Genomic DNA, 7,552 nt, shown 5'->3' on the forward strand with positions numbered 1-7,552 from the left:
TTATGCGAAGGGACGAGACGCGCTGGGGGCAAGGGTGGATGGGCAAGGAGGAGGGACAGTGGGCTGGGTTGGAACAAAGTGCGGTGGTGCGGTGGTGTGGTGGAGTGTGCGGAGGACATGTGTATGTGAAATTTCTGGTGTGTTGGTATGATAGGGTGCTGGCTGGTGTGGGGAGTGACGTGTCGCGTTGAGGAGGGAGTATGGGATGGTTTTAGATGATTTGGTAAATGGAGAGAGTATTGTGTGGTGTGAGGTGGTGAGGTGGGATGCGAGAATGGGTGGTGTTAGCGGTGGTTACATTAGGGCAGGCCGGCTGGGGCTGGGTGTAAAGGCTGAGATGCGGGAGAGGGGAGAATGGAGAGGACGGACCGGTTTATGATCTTCACTGCGAGCTTAAATACATTACTGTGTGCACCACCCGGGGCTAGGCAGGCGCCGGGATGTCCGCGGAGAACACTGACGGCTATTTTTTGGGGGCTGGATGGGGAAACGAGACTAGCAACGGGCTACAAAGGGGAAAAAAACAGTTGTTGTCGGTTTCTAATGCAGAAATTAGGAAATACTCAAAACAACGACACATCTGGTGATAACAACAGATGATAAAACATAGAAACAAATAACACTAATTTCTCGTCCGCAGTTCACAAATATATATATATATATATATATATATATATATATATATATATATATATATATATATATATATATATATATATATATATATATATATATACATATATATATATATATATATATATATATATATATATATATATATATATATATATATATATATATATATATATATATATATATATATGTGTGTGTGTGTGTGTGTGTGTGTGTGTGTGTGTGTTTAAGATTTTGTTAGGGTTTACCTGTTTATGGTTAATGGCAAGAAACACTGGGGATTTTCTTTACACACAGATATTTGAGCAGCACAGCCTCATGAGAAAGTCCCATGCGGTGCCGTAAAAATGTTTCAGTCCCGCGTGAGCTTCTCTCCTGACTCACCCTCCTCCCCTCTGACACAGCTTCCCCTGAGGTTGGCGGTGCGTCATCAGTCTTTTCGCTGCACAATCCATTTTAGTATTCACCACGATTTGCACAGCCTCTCTACCTCTTTGTTAACAAGAGAACGTTTAGAGATAAAATCTGAACGTAATCGTTATTAGAATCTATCGAAATAAATGTAGTGTAGTGCTAGCGCCATCCACTGATACATTACAACACACGTTTCTTTATGGATATAGTAATCATTCTCATCACTTCGAAACATTAGTGACTAAATTGTGCCATTGGTAATCGTGTGTCAAACGCTTAGTTGCACGCAATACTTATTAACATTCACACTTATGTTGATCTCAAGTGTTCCCCTCAAGAAGTATTCTAAGAGGAATCTAATGCGCGACGTCTTGGGGTCACTGTGTTATCAGGAACGCGATATAAACAAGGAGAGAGGAAGTAGTGGCAGGTGAGTGCGGGTGGTGAAGGTCACAGCAGCTGGGAGAGGGAAGAGGGAAGGAGTGGCGGCAGAGACAGGGGCCAACAAGAGGGCTGTCCTGGCAGTTCTAGTGGCGCGTGTTAGAGGCAGCGTGTGTAATCCGAGGCCAGTAGGGACTGAGTGACGGAGGCGGCAGGATGTGCGTGGCTGCCCCGCCGCCACCCTGACCTAAGAGAGACCCTTGCATTGCGTGTGTGTGCCAGACAGTTTGAGTCATCAGACGTTGTTCGACGTCCTACTTGGCCAGATCACGGCCTGTCACGATGACTTAAGTGGAACTGTGATTATATGACCTGTTAGTGTTTGAGATTGGACAGAATTGAAGTGAGATACAAACTCTTGACATCTTAACAAAAGACACGTGATGCACGGCTGAGGAAATCAGTGACACGAAAACTGCATGAAAACAAATAGTGAATGAACGTCTGCTAGAGTGAAGAGAGAAGAAAGAGGTCCTGACGACGCACGACAGGCAGTGGTGGTGGTAAGTCACGTCGTGGTGGTCGTGTTGGGGGCTTTCCGGGCCTGGCTGCGTACCAGGGAACGGACGTGGTGCGACCGGAGGTGAGTTCATTGCTACAATAAGCTTGGTGTTCACAGCAATGAAACAAAACCAAATGCCATCGGTATCGACGCAGTCTTCATTAGTCTTCTACAAGTGGAAGCCAATCAGATATCATATCGCTGTCCACCAATTTTCGATATTATTATCACTATACGGCGTCGCAAAACTGCTATAGAAGAAAGCTGGACGACTATCTCTTTTTACTTAAAAGATTTTCTGTACAATGGATAAAAAATGACAACGAATATTACATATAAAATCATTATTTGCTTAAATTTAACCACTGATACATTGTAAAAAGACGAATTGGATGAAATTACCGTAAAGCTGATGTTTTTCTCGATGCGATTATAACACGAAATAAAGAAAGTCAGAGATATATGTCTAATAGCTTACTTTGCGCTACGTGTTCCACCGACCACATCAGATTCTATCCACTCTACTATTTATGTTGCTCAAATAATTACGGTGGATAAAACAAGTAAGTAATCATAGAATACTGCATCATTATGTTGAAATTGGACCTGCTATTAATTTCTCTAAAGTGAATGGGTAGCTTATTCCGAAGGTTAACTAAATAGATATGAAGTAACAATGAAGCGAGGAAAACCGCCTAGTGAGTAAGAAGTGAGAAATCCCAACACAGCGAAAGAAAAATGATAACGCTTCATCTGTCACTCAGCTCCCTCCCTCTACTTCTCAGCGTAATGAACATAAACTTTGAACTTCATCTTGTCGAGTTTCGTCTCTCCCTGCTCATGCTCTCTTCTCGCTTTCTCGCCGTCTTACCCATGAACCGTCCTCAGGATCAAATAACAGTAATTGTCTCCTCTCTCTCTCTCTCTCTCTCTCTCTCTCTCTCTCTCTCTCTCTCTCTCTCTCTCTCTCTCTCTCTCTCTCATTCCCAGGGACTGCACCCACATACCACCTGCTTCTCTCCCCCACATCATGCGACACTTTTGTCATCAAGCTGGGTTAACTGTCAGACCCGTTGTTGATCCTCGTGTAACCACCCTTTTGCCATCATTCTCATTTAAAACGTGTTATATCTAACTCCTTTCTTCATCACTTCTCTCCTCCTTCCTACTTTTCTCTCCATCTCATTAACCCAAGTTCCTTCTTCCGTCGATCTCATCTAATCTTTCAAGGACGAGTTGCAAGCACAGACGGAGTACTTCACGGGAAGCGTCTGGGCTAACACTTGCAACCAGCCAGCTGTAATCATTCTAGCTAACACCTGCATAAACTGTTTTTTTTTCTTTTATGGTTTCTTACCATCCATGTACGAATCTCCCTCCATTCTGCGGCAGTTTGCACCATGTTTTTCTAAGTCTGCGTCTTGTTATTATTCCAAACCATGGTGATCGTGACGTAGCTCCTTTGGCTGTGACGGTCAGGGAACAGTGCACAGCATAGTCTGGTGAGGCTTCTGCCGCCCTCCACCTCTTGCTTATGTTACGGTCAAGGTCGCTGTGTACACTGACAACAAAATGCAGGAACAGCTAGCTGCACTTGTTTCCTAATTTACTCATTTTCCACGTCGAGTCTCACACTGCCAGATTCAAATATCAAACTTCATGACGTAGGTCTTATTTACGTCAGCGCAATGAGTAATTGGATCACTGCAACAAGATGAACAACACAGCGACAGGAGGGGGGGGGCGTAGCAAAGGGTGCTGCGGAGCGGAATGAACCTAGCACTGTCACTTGATACTATCACCGCCACACGCCCCTCCAACCTTCCTGACAGATAGACCACCAACAGGAGCCTCTTTGGTGCACAAAGTGTGGTGAAGGTGCCTCGCTTCTCAAGAAGGTGAATCAAGGAAGACAACGGAGCACATCGCTATCACTTAAAAGTGTCACATTTAATTAGGGCACACAATGACGAGTTCGGCAAGGCGAGCATCTCGTATTTCAAGTCACCATTGACAGCAGCCGCCCGTGACAATAATGTCATGAAAAAAGATATATTTCTATTATGTTAAGCTATCAGAAGATCAATACAAATGTGCTATTAGTAAATTTTCGTTGCATTTATTATTTCCTTTTTGAGTGAAATGCTATCTTGATTAAAAAATATATATGTTAAAAGCTCTACTCCTCACTACCTCCCCATCGCCATCACTAACATTGCACGCCACTGAGATGCAGGCGAAACCTTCACTTGTCACCACCATCGGGGCCTCCTTTACGTTCATATATTCATAATTTACCATCACTCTCAGTCTCGATAGGTATATACGTGGATCTCTTTCAGAATAGAGGCGAAAACTAGAAAGTTATTGCCTCTTGGATTTTCCGGGAATTCTGCATCAAGTTGGTCTTTCACTGACCGAACTCCACTAAAATATCTGAGTTCCTGCCTTCAGTGGCCTTACAAGTTGGTAGGATGGTTGATATTAATGTTGGGAGGAAGAAAATTTTTAAAGACAAATTCAACCTTAAGCTTGGGATTCTGAAAAAAGGAGCCTCTATGATTTCAGCTTAAAAACACTGTTACCATCACTTGAGGGCGGGAAGGCTGTGCAGAGAGTGGGTGGTAGGCCTGTCAGCCTCTGGGTGTTGAGATAAGGCTCCTTCTCAAGGACTCATGGAGTCAGACAAAGAGTGAAGAACGAGGGGAGTCCGCGAGACATGTTAACCCGTATAAGCAAAAACGCAACACAAAAGTCTAGTCTGCAGCAACTCTGTCCACCCACTCCTCCCATTCCTAACTCCCCTCCCTTCCCATCCTCTCCCACTATTCAGTCCCTTCACTTTGTCCTCCAGATTATCTTCCCACCTGCTATGTCTATTTTCCGCCCTCTACGTCGTGCACAGCCCAAGAAAACAAGGGTCCCTAGCCTTGGAGAGCGAGAGAAACCAAACATTCATCTTATCTTTTTTATCTTTATTCGGATTTTAGAGACAACAAGGCGGAGAAAGTCTGTCTAGCGTCGGGTCGCAGGAGAAACGAATTACGCGTAAGTGCATTCAACTTACGCTCGGGGTGAAACTTGCTAGCGGGAGAAAAAGTGAGCACTGAACCGTGTGTCTTCGGCCATTATACACTGTCTCCCGGTCAGCCAAGCAGATGCGTTCCAAGGTAGGGTGAAGGGGAGGTAATGAGAGGTGCGCCGAGAAAAGTAGCCGAGAAAGGTAGTGCGGCGGCAGGCACGTGACGAAAAGAAATGGAGGGGGATGAGGGAAGGATGACAGATGGGCGGGAGGGAGAATGAGTAAAAAATGGACGGCCCACATATGAAAAATAGCTCAAGCCTTGTGTGTGTGTGTGTGTGTGTGTGTGAGAGAGAGAGAGAGAGAGAGAGAGAGAGAGAGAGAGAGAGAGAGAGAGAGAGAGAGAGAGAGAGAGAGAGAGAGTGTGTGTCTGTATATATATTAGGCGGCATTCGAGGAAAAAAAGTTACATGGTAATTCCATTTACATTTACATAATAAGAAGAAAAGCAGGAAAGAATACCCAAGCAGATAGATAGGAAGAGCCAGACATGTACTGAGAGCAGGAGGAACAGGTCTTGGCGGGGAGAAAACGGGAGCCAAATTCTGCGAAGGTAATCTGAACTAACGTTGGGAGTAATGATAGATAAGGAAAGGAGGAGGCAGGAGAGTAGTAGGGCAGCAATAGTTCGGGAATGTGGGTGGCAGAAGAGGGATAGTGTTGGTAGTAATGCTGATACGGCCAACTGGATAATACGTGTTGGTGAGGGAAGCAATCTGGGGCGGTGGTGATTGTGGTGAGGGTACAGTGGTCGAATACAGGTTTGCTTGTGCTTGTGTAGCGAGGTGATGCTGAGGGCTTTTGGTGTGGTGTGGTGTGGTGTGGTGTGGTGTTGTGTGGTGTGGTGGTGTGCTCAGTGATGTGTGATGAAGTTATACAGTGAGTTTAGTAATGCCTGATGTGGTGGTGTTTTAGTTTGACGGTATTCAGAGGGGTGTGGTGGTGTTTGTGCTGCGTGGTGTAAGTGTGACACAACTAGTGGTGTATATGGTGTATATATGGTGTGGTTCAGTACATTCTGTGTTGTATATATTGGAATGGGGGTTTTCAAGTGAGTGATAGTTTATTTCTCTACACGTGTGGTAGTCTTGCCTCTATGCTGTGTGGTGTTGCGCCACTGGTGGTTATTCAAGCGAAACCGCCACCTGGTCATGCTGCTGCTGATGGTGGTGGTGGTATTAATACAAAATGGACACCGGACATTCCTAAATAACCTGCAAGTGGACATCTGTCGTCCGCTGCTGAGTGGAGGGTAACGTAAGAGTATCCAGTGGTTGATGATAAAATAGATAAACCTCCCCTTTGGTCACTGTCGCCGCTCCTTTTCCTCCTTTCACCACTGGTATTTATGTACTTCATTTCATTAGCGTAGATAGTCTCCTTTCCTCCCTCTTTCTCTTTTTTCATCCATATGTTGAATACCTTCAGTCAACATTCCTTGGATACGTGTGTGTTATATTCTTCCTTTACTACACAAGGTGGTTGAGACAGGAATGTGACCCACTACCTCCCTCTGCATCACCACAGGCCTCCGGCGCCTGAGAACGAACACTAAATACATTTCTGACGCTAGAAAGGATAGTTAAAGTGAATGCACTGAGAGAACCTCCTCTCTCCTATATCGAAATGTCAGGCTTTTTTTCGGCGTCTGTCTGAACGAAGGTAATTGCAAAGTCTATGAATGGGTAGTGGAAAGTACAAAGGATACCGAAGGATTTGTAGATGCTAAAATGTTGCACTCTCTGAATATAGATGAATTTTACGAGACAAATACGAAACAGTCACAAAGTACGTACCCAAGTCCATGACCCGCCCACTCCTAGGTCACATTGTAGCCCAGGGCTGACTACCTAACCTTTCCCTCCCCTCCTTGTGGCCACAGTGCGGGACGACCAGGGAAGGTGCAGGGAGGCCCATTAACCACCTGCAACTTTGGTCCTTGGGATTTGCTCTTTTATCGTAAAATGAATTAAAAAAAAAAAAAAAATCGAGATATTTGTTTGACATTTTTTGTCTTATTTTTTTCATGTTTCTAATTTGCAACATTTATTATATAGAAATTCGGTAATATCTTCCTTTCAGGGCAAAAATACGTAACAGATCAACATGCATTTGAATAGTTACAAGTTGTTCAGGAATCGGCCCGCTTTCCCTTGTTGATTAAGTCAGCAGGTGGAGCCACGCTGTGAGTCTCTCAGAGACCATCAGGGGGCGGCCACGCTTGAAACAACAATGAACGGTGCCGGTGTGAGGATCAGCTCGTGTCGTCACCAAACAGTCATTGGGAGGAAAAGAAAGCCACGGACTGTCATCGCCTCAAGAACGCGATTTGTCCTTCCGTGGTGGTGGTGGTGGTGAAGGTGGTGGTAGTTAGTGGTGGTGCTTCTTTCTTTACGTAGTTTTATTTCTTTTCCTGCACGACCAATGATAGAAATCTGTTCCATAAAGCAAAAATTACCCTTGCTCACGCGAGCGTGCAA

At 44.7% G+C, this 7,552-nt stretch overlaps 2 protein-coding genes across 7 annotated transcripts in view; one reads left to right on the forward strand and one right to left on the reverse strand.

Annotated features, from left to right (window-relative positions):
- LOC123519062 (dynein axonemal heavy chain 3-like) overlaps positions 1-7,552 on the reverse strand; it is a 386,884-nt gene that overhangs the window by 358,038 nt on the left and 21,294 nt on the right. For 3 of the 4 annotated variants that reach the window (XM_045280235.1, XM_045280232.1, XM_045280237.1), the window contains exon 1: positions 3,348-3,560. The exons of the other annotated variant lie outside the window; for it this stretch is intronic. The gene's annotated coding sequence lies outside the window, so the exon portion shown is untranslated. Of the gene's footprint in view, positions 1-3,347; positions 3,561-7,552 lie in introns of those variants that run through there. 4 annotated transcript variants of the gene reach the window in all.
- Positions 1,540-7,552, forward strand: part of LOC123519065 — a 29,706-nt gene continuing 23,693 nt past the window's right edge. Inside the window, exon 1 of one of the 3 annotated variants that reach the window (XM_045280243.1) lies at positions 1,540-1,991. The gene's annotated coding sequence lies outside the window, so the exon portion shown is untranslated. Of the gene's footprint in view, positions 1,992-2,055; positions 2,072-7,552 lie in introns of those variants that run through there. The other 2 variants (XM_045280241.1, XM_045280242.1) reach the window with 2 other exon arrangements.

The sequence above is a fragment of the Portunus trituberculatus genome, chromosome 44 (assembly GCF_017591435.1).
Source record: "Portunus trituberculatus isolate SZX2019 chromosome 44, ASM1759143v1, whole genome shotgun sequence".
Taxonomy (NCBI): Eukaryota; Metazoa; Arthropoda; class Malacostraca; order Decapoda; family Portunidae; genus Portunus; species Portunus trituberculatus.